Source organism: Mustela nivalis, assembly GCF_964662115.1.
Source record: "Mustela nivalis genome assembly, contig: HAP1_SCAFFOLD_1279, whole genome shotgun sequence".
NCBI classification, from domain to species: Eukaryota; Metazoa; Chordata; class Mammalia; order Carnivora; family Mustelidae; genus Mustela; species Mustela nivalis.
The window spans coordinates 142,185-160,629 of record NW_028135385.1 but is presented as its reverse complement, the minus strand read 5'-3'; the positions used below and the strand labels follow the sequence as shown (position 1 = coordinate 160,629).

The 18,445-nt window shown below is 47.5% G+C and overlaps 1 pseudogene across 1 annotated transcript in view; it reads right to left on the bottom strand.

Annotated features, from left to right (window-relative positions):
• Positions 1-8,279: 8,279 nt before the first annotated feature.
• The window catches only part of LOC309857789 (renalase-like), a 75,633-nt pseudogene continuing 65,467 nt past the window's right edge, over positions 8,280-18,445 (bottom strand). The window contains exon 7 of the transcript in view: positions 8,280-8,396. The product of the transcript in view is annotated as a renalase-like (transcript). The remainder of the gene's footprint in view (positions 8,397-18,445) is intronic.

Sequence of the window (18,445 nt, the reverse complement as noted above, 5' to 3'; positions counted from 1 at the left end):
GAACACATTCCTTGAATCAGGAAGGGAGGAATATGAGTGTGCAATCCTGCCACAGCCCCTCCTGTTCTGGCCATTAGCAGAGGGTTCACACTGCACAGAAACCCGGCCAATGCTGGGGCACAGGATGGAGAGGTCTCACATCCCTCACCTCACTCCATGTGTGCTCTGTCCTGGGAAGACAAACCTGGTATTTGCTGACAATGTGGAAGAGCCTTCGGCCATGTGTCCCTGATGCTAGGGACATCAGTGCTTGTTCATCCTGATCACAGCACACCCATCTGCCCAGTGTGGGAGAGCCTTTAGTCAGGGCTCTAACCTCAGGAGACATGAGAAAACTCACCCATCTGAGGAATGGAGACATGACACACATAGAGGGAACAACCCCAGGGCACTGCTCAGCTCTGTACACAGCAAGAAAACCAGAGACGCACCTCAGGGATGTAACAAAGGTGAAAGACCCTTCATTCAAAGAGCTCTGCTTGTCTTCATGTCCAGGACCTCACACAGGGTAGAAGCCATGTGCTGGGATTGTTGCACAAGGGCTCGCAGCAACATGAATCCCTTCGAGGCCATGGGCACATTCCCACAGAATGAAACTGGTTGAATGTCATCTTCAGGGGAAAGCATTTAGGCCAGGCACACCCTTAGCCAGCATCCAAGGATCCACAATGGCAGGAGCCCCGACAAATGTGGTCAACGTGGAAGAGCTGTTAGATACAGCTCTCACATTTGGAGGCACCAGACAACTCAGAGCAGAGAAACCTGTGTCTGTCATCACTGAGGCCCCGCCTGTACCCAGAGTGCCCACCTTGCCCACCGCCCCAGAAACCACACAGTACAAACCCCTTGTCTCCCATCACTGAGGTAGAGCCTTCAGCCAGAAGTGGGCCCTTTCCCAACACCAGAGAACTCACACAGGGAGAGACACTAGCGTGGTATCCTGGTGGGAGAAGCTTCAGGTGGGGCTCAGGCCTGAGGCTCCCACTACCATCTCAGAGTGTGCTTCATCCCTCACACGGGAGCGAAGGTGCAGGCACCCCTAGGACACCCTGCATCATCGCTGTGGCTGAATGCTGAGGACATCCCATATGGGAATCCCATTCCTCAGGGAGCCAACACAGGAAGGACCTGGGAGGATTGGCACACAAGAAAATCCTCCCGGTCTGATGAGCAAAGGAATGGGCTCAGCTATCCCTTCTTCCCTAGCCAGCAATGACACCCTCACACTGAGGAATCACTGATCCCAACGCAATGAGGGGAAATTCTTCCCCAAACACTCCCATCAGAGAATCACTGGGCAACTACCTCCCAAGGAATTCCTCAGGCTGACTCTGAGATACAAACTCGGACACTGCCAACACATATAGCAGGGCCCCATTCTGAGGGATGTGGAATGCGCTATTCCAGTAACCAATAGCTAGAAATAGAGCACATCTGCTCTGATCCAGCAGTATTTGCATAAAGGCCAGTCTCACCAAACAGGCAAGGAAATAACACTGCCTGGGATCCATGAGAACATCAAGTCGAGGGTGAGCTCAGAATCTCAGAACACAAGGTGATCGATGGATGTTCACGAAAACAGGAACCTATCCATGTAGGTAGATTGCAAGGATGAATGGCCACAAGATTTAACAAACACATGGTTTGTGATCTACCTCTCATGCGTCCTTAATTCTACTCATATTGTCCTCACAAAGTGCAAAGGATTTACAAATTAATTACACGCGTAGAAATAGCTCTATTTACTTCACTTTTTGAAGAGCGACAGAGCTAGTGAGGGAGCAAGAACAGTTGGGGTCGGGCAGTGAGGAAGACGGAGAAGGGTGCCCAATACAGGGCTTGATCCCCCAGGATCCAGGGATCCTGACCTCAGCCAAGGGCAGATGCTTACCCAACTGCGCCACCTGGGGGCTTGCAAATTAATTTCATCTTCTACAAAGGTGTTCTTTGGAAGACCTGTTGGGACCAGGGCAGGAAAACCTCGACAGGTCAGCATCAGGCAGTGATTGCTTCCTCCCCGTCTATGAGAACGTGGGGGCCAATGGCTTTTCTCCACCACGAAGAACAGTGACGTATCTCTGGGCCTGAGAGGGTGTACGACCACTGCAGACATGGAAATCCTCCCCGATTCGGAAGATTTTAGAACAGGAGGGGGTTCTTACATTCCCTTCCATAAAGACAAAGCCTGTCCAGAAATTCCTGTGAGGTTCTTTCAGTTAAGGGACCAAAGTTTGGCTTTGGCTCAGGTTATGATGTCAGGGTTATAGGATTGAGCCCTGAGTCAGGCTATGGAAGGCATGGGGAGCCTGCTGAAGGATCTCTCTCATCCTCCACAACTCTCACTCCCCCCAAAAAAGAAATAGGGGAGAGAGAGAGAGAACGTGTGCCGAAGTCCAATCAGACATCCATTTGTAAAGATGCCCAGGATTCTTTGCTCTAGATGAATGGCCCAATAAAGCAAGTGTGGGCAGAACATCGATCGTCGAGAGAATGTTTATTTATTAAGTTTTATTTTATATAAAATAATTTATTTTTTATTAAGTTAGTCATGTGTTTTATTAAGTCAGGCTGCAATAACTCATAACTCTGCTACCAGGGGCAACCTGGAATTCAGAAGTTTTATGTAGGGCAGGAACTTGCAGAACCTTCTCCATATGTGCCAAGAAGTAATTTTCCCCCACAGCCAACTCTAGACTTTCTGGTTACGGGTACATCTCCAAGTTAATCGACAAGAAGAAGCTATCTTTTCCTCTGTAAGAAAGACAGAAGCCAGCAAGAAAGACAACCAGGTCAAGGCCTGAACCTCAACCCAGGCTGGAGGTTCAGAACCAAGACAACTTACCACTGCTATGCATGTGCACCAGGGAGATGACAGTGGTCACACTCCTGGACGTGATTCACGTCCATCTGCACTGAAGAGACAGAGACCAGATGCTTTGGATGCTGCCCAGGAGGCCATGTCCCCTGAGCCTCGAAGCACCACCTATAAAAACAAGGAGAGCATTCAGTCGAGGTCTCAGGACCCACACGTGGAAAGACATGGAGTCACCCATGACAGAAGGCAAGCCACTCCCTCCCAGTAGGGAGTGCAGGCTCAAGGAGGCCAAAACCACAGGTCCCCGCCATCTGTCAAAGTCTTAGCATAGCTCCTGGAAGACCTTCCTCTAATACATGCGTAAAGATTAAACAGAAAGTCAATCATCGAGAGAATGTCTATACAAGTTCAGGCTGCAATAACTCAGGATTCTGCTACTAGAGGCAACCAGGAGTTCAGAAGTTTTGTGTGGGGAAGGGACTTGCAGAACCTTCTCCATATGTGCCACTAAGTCATCTTCCCCAAGCAGCAAACTCTAAACAATGTGGTTAAGGGTACATTTCCAAGTTAATCGACAAAAAGAGGGTATTGTTCCCTCCATAAGAAAGACAGAAGCCAGCAAAAAAGATACCCAAGTCAAGGCCTGAACCTCAACCCTGGTGGGAGGTTCAGAACCATGACAAATTACGACTGTGATATACATCCACCAGGGAGATGACAGAGGTCACATTCCTGTATATTTGGCACTTGAATCTGCACTGAAGAGACAGAGGCCAGACACGTTGGATGCTGCCAACGAAGTCAAGTCACCTGAGGTTCGAAGCACCACCTGTAAAAACAGGGAGAGCATTTAGTTGAGGTCTCAGGACCCGCACTGGGAAAGACACAATGTCACACAAAACTGAAAGCATGCCCCTCCCTTCCAGCATAGAGCACGAGCTCAAAGAAGCCAAAACAGAATCCCGAAACTTAAAGATTTAGCATTGCTGCTGGAAGACCTTCAAATGATACATGCACGGTCAACTGGCTACTGGGAGTTCCATGATATCTTTGCCAGACCCAAGCAGGAGGATGTGGGCCAGGAAATGGCCCAGAGGTCAATCACCATGTGCAACTAGTGACAGGAGTCTAAATAAAGTTTCTGCTGCTCCCATAAACCGAACAGAAGATCTGCATAAACCCTATTTCAACTGCATTTTGCATGACCATCCTAGGGTTGCTTACTTCTCCTTGAATCTTCGTTCACCTTTGACATGCATTCTCATTCCTCTACCCTGTAACTTCAATGACACGGACCTCGCATTGGAGATATGCATATACTCTACCTCCTCAATGTCTTTTCTACTCTATGTGAGTGACTCTGTTAGTCTTGCTTCCTTTCTTTCTTCACAACTCTATTTGGCTGAAATGAGCCTCTGGTCTTTCCTTTCTAAGACATGCCTCTCATGGACCCTGGAACTCAAAAAAAGAAATAAATAAAAAAAAAAAGAAAGAAAGAAAAAGAAAAAAAGAAATAAAAGAACCAACAACTAATCACCACCCAATATGAATGTAACCTATCCTTGGAGATCGAAGATGCTTCACTTCTAACCAGAGACTATGCTACTGACCTAAAGGGCAAACCCTCTAACAACCAGCTTCTAGAGGATTCTGAGATGATTTGGGGTATATTTCTGACAGGATTTTCCCAATCCAAAAACACTGCCACCCTAAAAAGTGAGGCCCCCAAACCTGATTGTGAACTGAACAGATTCAGAGCTTTACGGGACCCATTGTGAGGCACAGAAATGCCTGGCGGTGGTGGCAGTGTGTGCCAGTCCACATGGCTGATGGATTTCAGTTCAACAGATTTGGGATGGTTTCTTAGATGCAAGAAGGCAGCTGCAAGCACACTTGGTTTCTTAGCATCTATTCTAACTAAGCCTGGCAGGCATAGTGACAGACCATTCCATACAGATTTTGAAACCCTGCTGTGCTGGAACTTCTCATGACGAATCTCTAGAGTGAACTTTCAGTAGTGTGTCCAGGCCAAAGCCATGCACAATACTCCCATCAGACTTGACTTCAATACCTATCGATTTGGGTGGATTCCTCTTCTCGAGTTCCCCCAAATATCCTGAGGTTCCTATACCTATCAACAGGTAACATCTGGCACTGGCTCCTGAGCACTGTGTCATCGAGGTGTGAAACCACTATTGCCAAGGGGCTCCACAAAGTCACCCTTAATTCCCGAAAATTGTCTGGTCATTATCTGAGTCTATACACATTACTGTCAAATTGGACATTTCACTCAATGTTTCCAGCGGTGTCCTGTTAACAAGAAAAAGGCTCTTGTTCTGAACTTATGACAATTATCCTAAGTACCTTGGAAGAAAGAATTTTCCCTGAGAGTTTTTGAGTGATGAAGGGTTCAGGAAGGGAGAGAAGTTAAATTTTCCCATTTGTTCACACAGAAGTATTTCATCACATTTCTATAGATCATGGATATTTTCAGATACAGCTTCCCTAAGTCTGAGAGAAGAAATATTAAAGAACCTGCAACATTTCAAACAAGAGTCACAAAGGTAGGCTCATGTTCCTCAACTCACTCAGTCCCCCTTTACTAATGCTTGCTTGGCATGAATGAAGCTTTTCCATGAGTTCTGCAAATCCGTACCCAGTTGAGTTTGAGAATTTTCACAATCAGACACTAAGACCCCACAAGACATATCACCATGTATAGTCACAGGCATTTAATGGCAAAGTAGGGATAAAAGGCCTGTGGACACACACTTAATGAGATATATTTTCACCTAACATAGAAGGCAAGACATCAACATGGAAGCAGAGAGGCCACAAGACCTGCATCCTGGTCACCAGGACATGGGGTGTCCATGAGTTTCCATATCTCCAAGCCAAATATGCTCATGTCTTCTGAGCTAAGGTTTCTGCTTCTAGAATTTTCTCCCAAGGAGAAAACCAGAGGGGTTGTAAAGGATTTGCAAAAGTGTTTACGGAGGCTTCATGGATAATGGCCTGGAAGCCTGGAAGCCCTGCAGCTCAACGCCTTGCCCAAGGCCCACAAACCTGTTCAGTGCCCCCTTTGCATCCACCATGGTCAGGCAGGTCTAGCCCTTTCTCCCCCAGTTGCACAGCACACCCTCTCCTGGTCGCTCGGCCTCTGTGTTCCATGTCCTCAATGGATCTCTTTGGAAGAAGGTAACCTGCATAGTGGTGGAAAGAGCAAATATACTCCTTCCCATCCTTTCTCCCTCCTTGCACCCAACCAAGGTTTCTGCAGGGACATGCAGATGGGATTCTTCTTTTGTGGTGCCTCCAAGAATCCCCGTGCACAAAACCTGAGCCTTAGCACTTAGCAGGCTATTTTGGTCTCTACCCCCACCGCCCACCTCAGCCACGGGGCAGCATTCCCCCTGCCAGCCTCCTCAGAAAGAACTCCCACACCCTAGCTAGCTGCTCTCTGTCCAATGCCCAGGTGCTGACCTAGGGATTTGAAAGTAAACTGGATGAAGAGACACACCCATCGCACCCAGGTGCCAGATTGCATGCCACACCACACCGTCTACTTCAGAGTTGTGGTGATAGAAGACTTGCCACGGTGTGATTTTTGCCTTGAGAAATGCCAACACTCCAATGTAGCATAGAGCACAGAGCCAGGCTTCAGCCCCCCAGTGACCTGGCTGGCTGCTGTGGCTGCCTGGGCCTGCCTGCCTCCCTCCCTCCCTGGCTTCAGTCCTTTTCTATGAGGATATGCCTGGACCCTGGGGCTCTGGCTCTGCTCCAGTGCCCCGAGCCCTGGGTGTAGGCTGTCAACAGGCAGTTGAGGAACCACAGACTCTGGCTGGCAGGCCCTGTGCTCCCCTCAACCCAACCACTGTGGTAACCAACATGGGCCCAGGTGCCAGATCAGACTGCAGCCCTCCGCCTTCCTGCTCAAATGCAGGGGTCTCCTCGGAATAAAGGCACATCAGCCCCAAATACCTGCTCCCTAACCCACTCCCCACCAGCCGAATAACCCCTAGGGACAGATATATAGAGAAGCCAACATAATCTACACTCCAGGCACTGCATTTCACTCAGCCTCTCATGGTACGCAGGTGGGTCAGAGCAGGATTCAGCATAACAGCACAAATAGCACTTGATTAGTGAGCAAATGTGTTTCTCTCAGAGTGGCAACATTTCCAGATACCCTGCAGCAGGCCTGGTTGTCAGCCTACCTGTGCTCCAGTAAGAGCCCTGCTCTGACATTGATGAGCAAGCCACAGACCAAGAGTACCTCTGCAGGTAAATGGGCCCAAATGTAACCTGGATCCTTTCATTTTGCTGTTTTGATTTTGCTCCAAAGTCCAGGGAGATAGCTCTGGGGCATGGATGGGGCTCTCCATTCAAGAGCACAGGTGATAAATGAGCCATATGTTCCCCTCAACACCACTCCTGGGACAGGCCGAGTCAAGCTACTACCTGTGTGTAACCCTGTGGCCTCAGCGGCCAAAGAACAGCCTGCTCCCTGGATGTGGAGAGAACAGGGATGCAGTCCCTGAGCCACACATTCTGAATCCAGAACTCTAAGGGAACTATGCATGTGGGCTGATGGTAGCACAGAAACTGGCAGGCACCATGCTGCCCTGAAAGCCACGCAGGCTCCTGGCAGCCTCAGAGTGGGGGTCCAGTGCCAGCTATGCATTCCAGATTGCCCCTGCTCCGTCCTGACTCAGACCTAAGCTGGAACCCTTGTGGTCCCTCGAAGTTCAGGTGGCATAAAAATGGCCTATAGTAGTTGGGGTGGCTCTGGGAAGGGAACCCCCTGAGACAGATCCCAGGATGAGGCTGGATGGCATATCAGGGGCTCACTGAGATGGGAACCCACAGCAGATTGCTGTGGGAACAGGGAGCCCAGTGTCTGTGGGGGGTGTCCACATCACTGCCTCAACAGCTGTGTCCCTGGCAAATGACTGAATCTGTCTGTGCGCCATGTTTTCTGTAGAACTGGGCCTCACAGCACTTTGTACCCCAGAATTTGGTTGAGGATAAACCAAGACAATGAACAATAAGCACCTCACCAGTGCTTAGAACAGAAGCGCCATCCATGAAGACACATCTCCCTAAGATTGCTTGGTAGGAAACATGTTTTGGAACCCCTGGCTCAGCTGATCATGTGGTCTTCAACATCAGAGAAAAAGCAACTGGCTTCAGGGAGCCTCCCTGCGACATGGTGACTCAGAGCCACCCTGATCCAGTTACACAACCTCCTCTCCAGGGACATTCCTGCCTTTCTGGTAAATATCGGGCTATGCAGACACACTACCCTGCAAGCCCTGCCCCAGGAAGTCTTGGGCCCAGCTGTCTTCCCACATCACCAGGACAATGGACCTGGGTCTCTGGCCTTACCTCGCTTCTCAGTGGTGATGATGGTGGCCTCTAGGGGCTCCCCAACCTTGCCTCATCTTGATCATCAGCCTGAAGATGTACGCTGACTATGGGGCCAGCCCGGTGGCCATGAATCGCCTCACCATAGCTCCCATCTCCACTGTGGTGAATGTGCTGGAGTTGCTGTTGGCCAGGCAGTAGGTGGTCTGATACCCTATGGGTGAGACAGGAGGGCCACGCATCAGTCTCATCACTCCGCTTGGACCCCACATTCCAGCCACCACCACTCTGCCGTGTTTCCACCACGTCCTTCCTCCTCTGCCAGGATCTGAGAGGAATGGCACAGCCACAGTGGCAGATGGAACCTCTGAGTGCTGGGCCCCCATGACTCTCGTTCCCCTTCATCCATCCCACCACCAAGATATGGAAACAGTTTCATCTTTAGTGATTGAATACTTACATAAAACACTAGTACTCATCATATCAGTTATTTAAAACCTCCCAAAATACCAAGTTCCAGAACCAGATGCCTTTCATGGTAAATTCTACCATTCAGGGAAGGATTCATACCAGTCCTTTGCCCGCTTTTCCAAAAAACAGAAGAGAAAGCTTCTAAACCCACTTACTGAGGCCAACATTACCCTGATACAAAAATAAACGAGGAAACCCCAAGAAAAGAATCTTACAGTCCAATATCCCTGATAACCATAGATGCAAAAATGTTCAATAAAATACTAAAAACCCAAGTTCACCAATATGCTGAGATGATCATATACTATGATCAAGTGGGATCTTGCAGGAATGCAACGATGGTTTACAGGTGCAAATCGATCAAAGTGATATAGCACATTAACAAAATAAAGAATAAAAATGATGTGATCATCTTAAAAAGCAGGGTAGCAATTGACAAACTTTAATATCTGTTTGCAATCAAAATTCTTAACAGAGCATGTAGACCAGGAACATACCTCAACATCAAAAGGGCCATATATGGGCCAACTGTGTGGCTCAGTGAGTTAAAGCCTCTGCCTTAAGCTCAGGTCATTATCCCAGGGTCCTGGGATCAAGCCCCACATTGGGCTCTCTGCTCAGCAGGGAGTCTGCTTCCCCCTCTCTCTGCCTCTCTGCCTACTTGTGATCTCTCTCTCTCTCTCTCAAATAAATAAATAAAATCTTTATTAAAAAAAGGCCATATGTGACAACCACACAGATAACCACACAGATACTGAAAAGTTTTAGCTCTTACTATTTCCTCTAAGACCGCCGAAGTTAGAAACACTGCCACTCTTTCCTTGTCACTTTTACTGAGCACAATAATTAAAAATCCAAGGCAGAACAATTATGCAAGAAGATAATCAGAAGGCATCAAAACTGGAAAGAAAGAAGTAAAATGGTCACTATTTGCAGATGATACAGAATATAAGAAAAACCTCAAAGAAGCCAGTGAAAAATTGTTCAAACTATGACTAAATTCAGTAAAGGGACAGGGTACAATATCACTACCCCAAAACCTGCTGCATTTCTATATAATAATAACGAATCATCAGAAAATAAATTAGGAAGGTCATCCCACCTGAAGATGCATTAAAAAGAATAAAATACCCAGGAATACACTTCATTAAGAGGTAAAATCTTGTATAATGAAAACTACAAGACACTAAGGAAAGAAACTGAAGGCAACAAACATAAACCAAAACATATCACGTATTCATGGGTGAGAAGAAATAATAGTGGTAAAATGTCCATACTTCCCTAAACCATGTATGTTGTAATTCCTATCAAATTCCTAAGGACATTTTTCACAGAAAGAGAACAAAAGTATCTAAAAATTTGTATGATGCCACAAAAGACTCTGAATACCAGAGCAATCTAGAGAAAGAAGAAACACACTAAAGGCATTACGCTTGCTCATTTCAGACTAATGACAAACCTTGAGAATCAAAATAATCTGTCATTGTCATAAAAACAGACACACACATCACCAGAAGACAGGAGAGAGCCCAGAAATAAACACACAAATCTATGGCCTGGGACCTTTATGACAAAAGAGCCAAGAATAAACAAGGGGAAAGAAACAGTCTCTATCATCAATGGTGCTGGGAACATTGGAGAGCCACAGGCAAAACAATGAAACTGCACCATTCTCTTATACCATACCCAAAATTTAACTCAAAATGGGTCAAATACTTGAATATAAGTCCTGGAACTATAAAACCTTTAGCAGAAAACACAGGATTTGGAAAGGTCTTTGGCATAGGTCTTGGTAGTGGTGCTTTTAAGCTGATACCAAAGTAAAAACAAACAAAGAAGCAAAGTGTGGGCCTACATCAAAATATAAAATGTCCAAACAACAAAGGAAACCATCAACAAAATAAAATGGTAACCTAAGGTATAATATTTGTAAATTATATATCCAGTAAGTGGTTAATGTTTAAAATATAAAGAACCCCATGCAACTCAACAGCAAAACAAAACAGAACACACAAAAGAACGAAAACCTCCACAAGTAATCTAATGTAACAGCAGCAGATCCAAATAGACATTTTCCTGAAGAAGAAATACAGATGGTCTACACGAACACGAAAAGATGCTCAACATCATTAATCATCAGGGAAATGCAAATCAAACCAGAATGAAGCACAACTTCACAGCTGTCAGAAGAGTCATTATAAAAAACACAAGAAATAGCAAGTTTTGGTTAAGATGTGGAGTAGAGGAAAACTCTAATGCACCATTACTAGGAATATAAAAGGGTGTGGCCACTATGGAAAACAGTACAGAAGTTCCTCCAAAAAATGAGAAACAGAACTACCAAAGGAGCCAGCAATTCCTTTTCTGAGTATTTATCTGAAGGAAATAAAAATACTAACTCACCAAGGTGGATTCACCCCTGTGTACACTGCGGGATTATTTACAACAGTGACAATAAAGAAACAACCTAAATGCCATCAGTGGATGAATGAATAAGGAAATTGTGGTCGATAAACACAGTGGAATTCTACTCAGCCATAATAAAGGATGAAATCTTTGGATTTACAACATGGCGGTCCTTGAAGGCATTATGCTAAGTAAAACAGGCCAAAGACAAATACTAGTAATCACATGTAGAACCTTAAACAAAACAAAAACAAAAATATGAGCTCACAGACAGAACAGATGGGGGGTGGCAGAAGTTTGGGGTTGGAGGTGGGAGAAATGGGTGAAGGGGTCAAAAGGAAAAAAGAAAACAAGCCCAAATATAGCATCTTTTTTTTTTCAATTAAGTAATCTGTACCCTCAACATGGCTTAAACTCATAACCTGGAGATCAAGAGTCAGACACTCCACCGACCCAGGCAGCCAGGGTCCTGGAATTGTAGCACCTTCTGATACTCAATGTATGGAGAAAGGGGAAACTAATTTAATCTATGGTATTTTGAGGGCTAGGTATGTTTTGGTAAATGTAAGAAGTAAAGAACACATTCTTCAGGGTCACACACTCAGGACTATATCTGGTTCTAACATTTATCATGACACTGAGCAAGTACCTCACCTTTTTAATGTAATTATTTATTTGAGAGTCGGGGGGCATAAGCAGGGGGGTACATAAGCAGGGGAACGGACAGAGGGAGAGGGAGAAGATGACTCCCTACTGAGCAGGGAGCCTGACCTGGGGCTCGATCCCAGGAACCTAGGATTATGTCCTGAGCCAAAGGCAGAAGCTTCATGACTGAACCACCCAGTGTCCCTACTTAACCTCTTTTCTGCCTGTTTTCCCACCTCTGAGGATATTATGAATATTTGCTTTTAGAATAGCTTCTATTTAAATTTAAGAATAGTTTTTAGAATTGAGTGAAATAGAGATCACTTAGAATAGTACCTATGAGAGTAAGCCCTCAAAAAATGTTGTAAAAATCTTATTCTGGGGGTACCAGGGTGGCACAGTCAGTTAAGCAGCTGACTCTTAATTTTGGCTCAAATCAAGAACCCAAGCTCCTGGGAGAGAGCCCCACACCAGGCTCCACAATCAGTAGGGATGCTGCTGGAGGATACCCGCCCTCTGACCCTCCCTTCTCTAGCGTATGCTTGTGCACTCTCTTTCTGTCTCTACAATAAATAAGTATGTCTTTAAAAACCTTATCCTGAACATTTGCTGGTTGCACAATCATTTTCATAATTGGGCAGTATCTCCTAGTTTATAAAGCACTTTTATACACATTCTCATATTGGAGTCAGGATATGGTCATGGGAGAAGAATTTATTGTGTTTATTTACAGAGGAAAATAAAAAAAAAAAGAAAACCAGACTTAGAACAAAGGTGTGCTTTGTTCATGATTGCAGAGCTAACAGATGATCTTCTGATTTTCAGTCAATGGAGGAGAAAAAGAAAAAATCCAAACACTGTAACAAGAGCCAATGAAGGGCACTACAACTGATAATGGAATTAATGCTGTAAAACGATGCAACATTTATAAGTATTTACCCACCCAGCAGTGCAGCAACTGAATATGTAGAGCATATATGAACAAACCTAAGAGAAGCAAACAGCACCAATACCATACTTTAATACCTCACACTTCTCTCAATGATCCCCCATCCAGACAGAAGATCACAACGGAAATATAAGCCTCAGACAACCTGTTACTTAGATGGACTTGACAGATACACACAGAACCCTCCATCCAAAAGCAGCAAATGGAATATACTCCTCTCAACTGCCCCTAGATTGTTCTCCACATTAGATCATATGTAAGGCCACAAGACAAGTCAATAAATTCCAGAAGCATAGAAATTTCCCAAATGAGGACTGAAATCAAATCAACCATCTTTTCCAACCACAGGGGTAGAGAACTAGAAATCAATTCCAAGAAGAAAACTGGAAATTCATAAACACAGAGACTAAAACACATGCTACTGAACAACCAGTTGGGTTCATGGGCAAACCAAAATAGGAACACAGAAATACTTTGAGGTAAATGAAAAAATAATACAATGAAACAAAACTCACAGAATGCAGTAAAACAGGTTCTAAAATGGGGCACCCGATTAGGCAATTAGTCTAGTCGATTAGTCAGTGGAGCTCTGTGACTCTTGATCTTGTGGTTTTAAGGTTCAACCCCAAACTGGGCATAGAGCTCACTTTATTTTTTTAAAGATGTCATTTATTGATTTGACATGGAGCGGGAGAAAGAGACAGACAGACTGAATAAAGTGGAAGGAGTGGCAGGCAGTAGAAGAGGGAGAAACGGACTCCCCATGCTGACCAGGGAGCTCATGCAGGGCTCAATTCCAGGACCCTAGATTCATGACTTGAGCCAAAGGCCAACACCTAACAGACAAAGCCACACAGGCAGCCCTTAGAGCCAAGTTTTTTTTTTTTTTAAGTTGTTCTAAGATGGAAGTTTATAGTTATACAGGCCTAACACAAGAAACAAGAAACATCTCAAATAAGCAACCTAACTTGATACCTCAAGGAAACAGAAAAAAACAAATAAAGTCCAAAGTTAGTAGAAGGAACACATCATAACTTAAATAAATGAAATACAGACTAAAAAGACAACAGAAATATATATATTAAAAAAAAAAACAATAACAATAACAGATCAACAAAGAGCTGGTTCTTTGAAAAGAACAAAGCTGACAGAGTCTCAGCCAGACTCAAAGAAAGAGGACTCATCATCAGAAATGAAAGAGATGTTCCCTGAAACCACTGACATGTAAAGGCTCATAAGAATGTACTATGAACAATTACACCCCAACAAGCTGGATAATCCAAAAGAAAAGGATACATTTCCAGAAACATAACCTGCCAAGATTGAATCTAAAGAAACAGAAATCTGAACAGACCAATGAGCAGTAGAGAGATTAAATAAGAAATCAAAAACTTCCAACAAGCAAAAGTCCAAGACCCCATGGTTTCACTGGTGAATTCTACAAATCATCCACAGACAAAAATGAATACCAATCCTTCTCCAACTCTGCCAGAAAAACAAGAGGAAGGAATGCACCCCACCTCATTTTAGGAGGCCAGTATAGCCCTTATCGAAACCTCCCAAGGCGCCCCAATAAAATTACAGACTAGTATCTGTGATGAACGTAAACATAAAAATCCTCACCCAAATATCTGCAAACCAAATTCTACAATACAAGAAGAGGTATGATCAAGTAAGATTTATTTCAGGGATGCAACGGCGGTTCAACATCCACAAATCAAACTAATGTGCCGCATTCACAAAACGAAGGATCAACATCATAGGACCATCTCAACAGATGCAGAAAAAGCATTTGATAGTGCTGCTACCAAATTACTGTCCCCCCCCACCTGTGCTTCTACCGCCTGGCTGGTCCCCACACACTGTACCACCAGCCACCCCACTGTGCCATCCCTCACTGCAACCCTGCTGCACCCCACACACCCACCGCTGTCCCTTCCACCCCCCATTCCTGACAGGCCCCTGCCACCAGCGCTGCCACACTCCACCCTGCTACTCCTCAGCAGTGCCCCTTTGTTCCACAATAGCTAACCCTCACCATAGCTGCTCTGCTGCCCTGCCGTTGCAACTGATGCCCTGTTGCAACTGATGCCCTGCTGTGCCACCCCCAGTGTCCTTACTGCTCCCCTGTGCACCCCCCAGGACTCTGCCACCCTGTTGCGCTACCCTCCAGTGCTTCTACTGCCCTGGTGCCTGTTTCCAACAGCACCACCACTGCTACCGTGGTCACTCTGCTCCTGCCCATCTCCACTGCCCCACCCAGCCCCCAAGCCATGCTGTGCCATTGCCGTGTAGCTGCTGCGTCACTGGTCCCTCCAACCACATCCAGGCCAGTCCCTCCCTGCTTCGCCTCCCTGCTTTGCCTCCCCATCTGCTGCCATCTCAAGTCATTGCCTTCCTCAAATCACTGCTGCCTCACTGCCCGCCCCCCACCATTTCTTCACTGCATACTGTCCCCTTGTTACCACGACTGTGCAGAACCCCTGCTCTGCCCACACAGCTATTAACCTGATGCTCTTGCCCTGCTGGTCCCACCAAACACCCCCGAACTGCTCCCGCCTGTCGGCCCCCCACCCCTGCTCCAGTGCCTCCAGATTCCCTCCCCGTTGACCTGCTGCTGCCGCCCCACGCATCCCAGCCTTCTCCCAATGCTACTACTGCCTGGGTGCCCCTACCTCGTGACCCTGCCATTGGCAGCACACACCTCATACTGTCCACCTTACCACCGCTGCTACAGCTAAGCTGCTGCCCTGTGCCTGAGGCCACTGCTGACCTTCACTGTCCAGCCCCACTGACATGCACTGAGGCCCTACCCTGCCCTTCGTGCCCTACCTGTGCAGTTGCTGTGCCGCTGCCTCCCAGCTGGTTCTGTCCCCCCTTCTCCGCATGCCACCACCAACCACCTGCCACCCCACATGCACCCGTGCAGCTGTGCTGTCCCACCCCGCCCCCCACCATGCTCAGTACTGTCCTGATGCCCCACCACATTGCTGATACCACCCCCATCTGCTCACCCCACACCCCCACTATCAATCCCCTGCCCCTCACTGTCACCCCCTACTGCTGCCCTGCTTCTGCTCTGCTGCCACCCTGGGTCCCACTCTTGCCCTATATCTTTGCTGCATCCCTGTGTCCTACAGCTGCTGGTCTTTGTAGCCCAGCCTTACGCAGCCCTGCCCTGTTGACTTGCATGACTGCCCCACCTGCCACACTACCCCCCTGCTGTTCCTGCCCACCCCTCCCTGCAGCTACCACCTAGATGCTACCCTTGTACCCCACTCTGGAGACTTCCCGATTCCTTACCCCTGTTGCCGCCCTGCTGCCACCCCATGAGTCCTACTCCACCTTCCCCACACTGGTACCACCAGGCTGCCCCCACAACATGAGCTGCTCCCACCACGCTGCACCACCATCCACAGCGCCCCACTTACAACCACCATTGCCTCTCCACTGCTACCCTGGGTCCACGCTGCTGCTGCTAACATTGGTCCTTCCCTGTAGACATGCACCAAGCCCAGCAAAGCCAGGCCCTTGCTTCGCTGCCTGACCCACCACACCATGACATTGACACCCCCCTCATATCCGGCTAGTCCTGTCCACCTCCAAGGACACTACGGCCTAGCTACTCCCCTCCCCCCACTCCGATGCCTCCTGGCTGCCAAGCGTGTGTCTGCCCAACACATCCACCACCCCCCATGTGGCTACCAGCTTGCTGCCCCCGCCAAAATGCACCCCTGCCACCCAGCTGTGCCCCCCACAGGCCCCCTCACTGCCAGGCGGCCTCTGTCCTGTGCCAGGGCCTCTGCTGCACTTCGCTTCCCCGCCTCGTTGGCAAGCACTATGAGCAGGCCCAGCAAACCAGCCAAGCTGTCTCTGTGCTGCTGCCTCAGGGCTGGTCTCACCCTCCCTATGCTGCCCTGCATTCCACCCTATTCCACCCTCTATTCCACCCAACCCCTCCAGGTGCCACACTGCTGACCCCCTCAGATGGCACACAGCTCCTGACCCACGGCCGCTACCCCTCCCTGCACCACTACTGACTGGTTGCTCCCTCCCCTGACTCTGGTGACCCCAGCTCTCTCCCCCACTGGTCCCGCCCCCATACCTGAGCGTTTTCACCTCTCTGACACCTCCTGGCACCCTTGCAGCCCTGCTACCCTGCCCACCACGCCAAAACACTGGCCTCCCGATGATGCCAGGCTGGTCCCTCCCCTCCACCCACCATCACCGCCTAGCTGCTTCCCTCTCCCTGGCTCCATTGTCTCTCCGCTGCCAGCCACATTACCGTGCTACTAGCGCCCTATCCACCACCTCCCCGTGATTCCGCCGCATTGTTACCGCCCACATACACCCCTGTCCCCCTTACCTCAGCTGCTGCCGCTCCACTGCGGCCCTGTGCCCCAGACCTCTGCAGCGCTTCACCTCCCCGCCCCCTTGACGCGCACGATGGGCCCGCCCACCACCCCCTCCTAACTGTTGCTGCCCCGCTGCCTGGGGCTGCTCGCACCGTTCACCTCCTCACCCCCTCACCCCCTCTGCTGCTGCCTAGATTCGGACCACCCCCCCACAGGTGCCACGCAGCTCCCACCCCTCTCTGTATGACTACTGCCTGACCCCTTCCCCGCCTCTGGTGACCCCTTCTCCCTCCTCCGTGATCCCGTCCCCCTACCTCAGTGTTCTCTCCCGGCTGCAAACCCCTCAGGCCCATGCAGCCCGGTCCACCATGCCCTGACGTTGACGACCCGCTAACGCCCGGCTTGTCCCGCCCCCAACTCCCACTACTGCCTGATGGCTTCCCCTCCCCCCTTTCCATTGCCTCCCCGCTGCCAGGCATGTTACCGTTACTTCTGCTCTGAATATCCGCCCCCCTCCCCGCGCCACCTCCACATTGCTACAGCCACATGCATCCTGCCACCCTGCTGTGCCCCTCACACTGCCCGGCTTACCTCAGCTGCCGCAGATCCTCTGCAGCCCTGTGCCTCAGGCCTCTGCGGCGCTTCGCTGCCCTGCCCCCTTGGCTTGCACAATGGTCCCGCCCATCACGCCCGCCCCCCGCTGTTGTGCACTGCTACCTGGGGCTCCTCCCATCCCCATGGAAGCAAACGAATGTTACAAATTAAGGCTACTTTTTGTTGTTGTTCTGATCAATCAACAGATAAACATTTTCTATCACACCACTCTTCATAATAGTGAATTCTATACAATTCTGTTATTAAAATGGCTAAAAGTATAAAATTATGTTTTTAATGTCATATAAGTGGACTTCAGAGTGAGATATGGAAAAGTCAAAGAAATAACAATCCTTGAAAGAAAGTGATGAAAATGGAAGAATTATTATTTTCTACCAGAGGATTTTCTCATAAGTAGAGGAAGAATTTTGATATATAAGGCATATATAGTAAATTTTGTATTGTATGTATGTAAATTGACACAAAATAAATAGAAGTAACATACCATGAATAGATAAATTCTGTTCCAGGAACACACAGGCATTCCTGTTCCAAAACAATAAATAAACCTACTCTTATTCATCAATTGGTGAAATATGAAAATAACAATTATTTCAATAGATGAAGATAAAGCATTTGATTAAAAGTGTTAGTAATTAGATACAATGGATAATGGCATATGCAAGCTACATATAGAAAAACTCAATAATTTCTTTTACATATGTATGTAACAAATGAGTTACAAAATGTAATCATTACATATGACCAACAAAAATGCTTGATTTTATAAATATAAACATAAACCTGAAATATGCTGCAAATATTAACCAGATAACATACTGT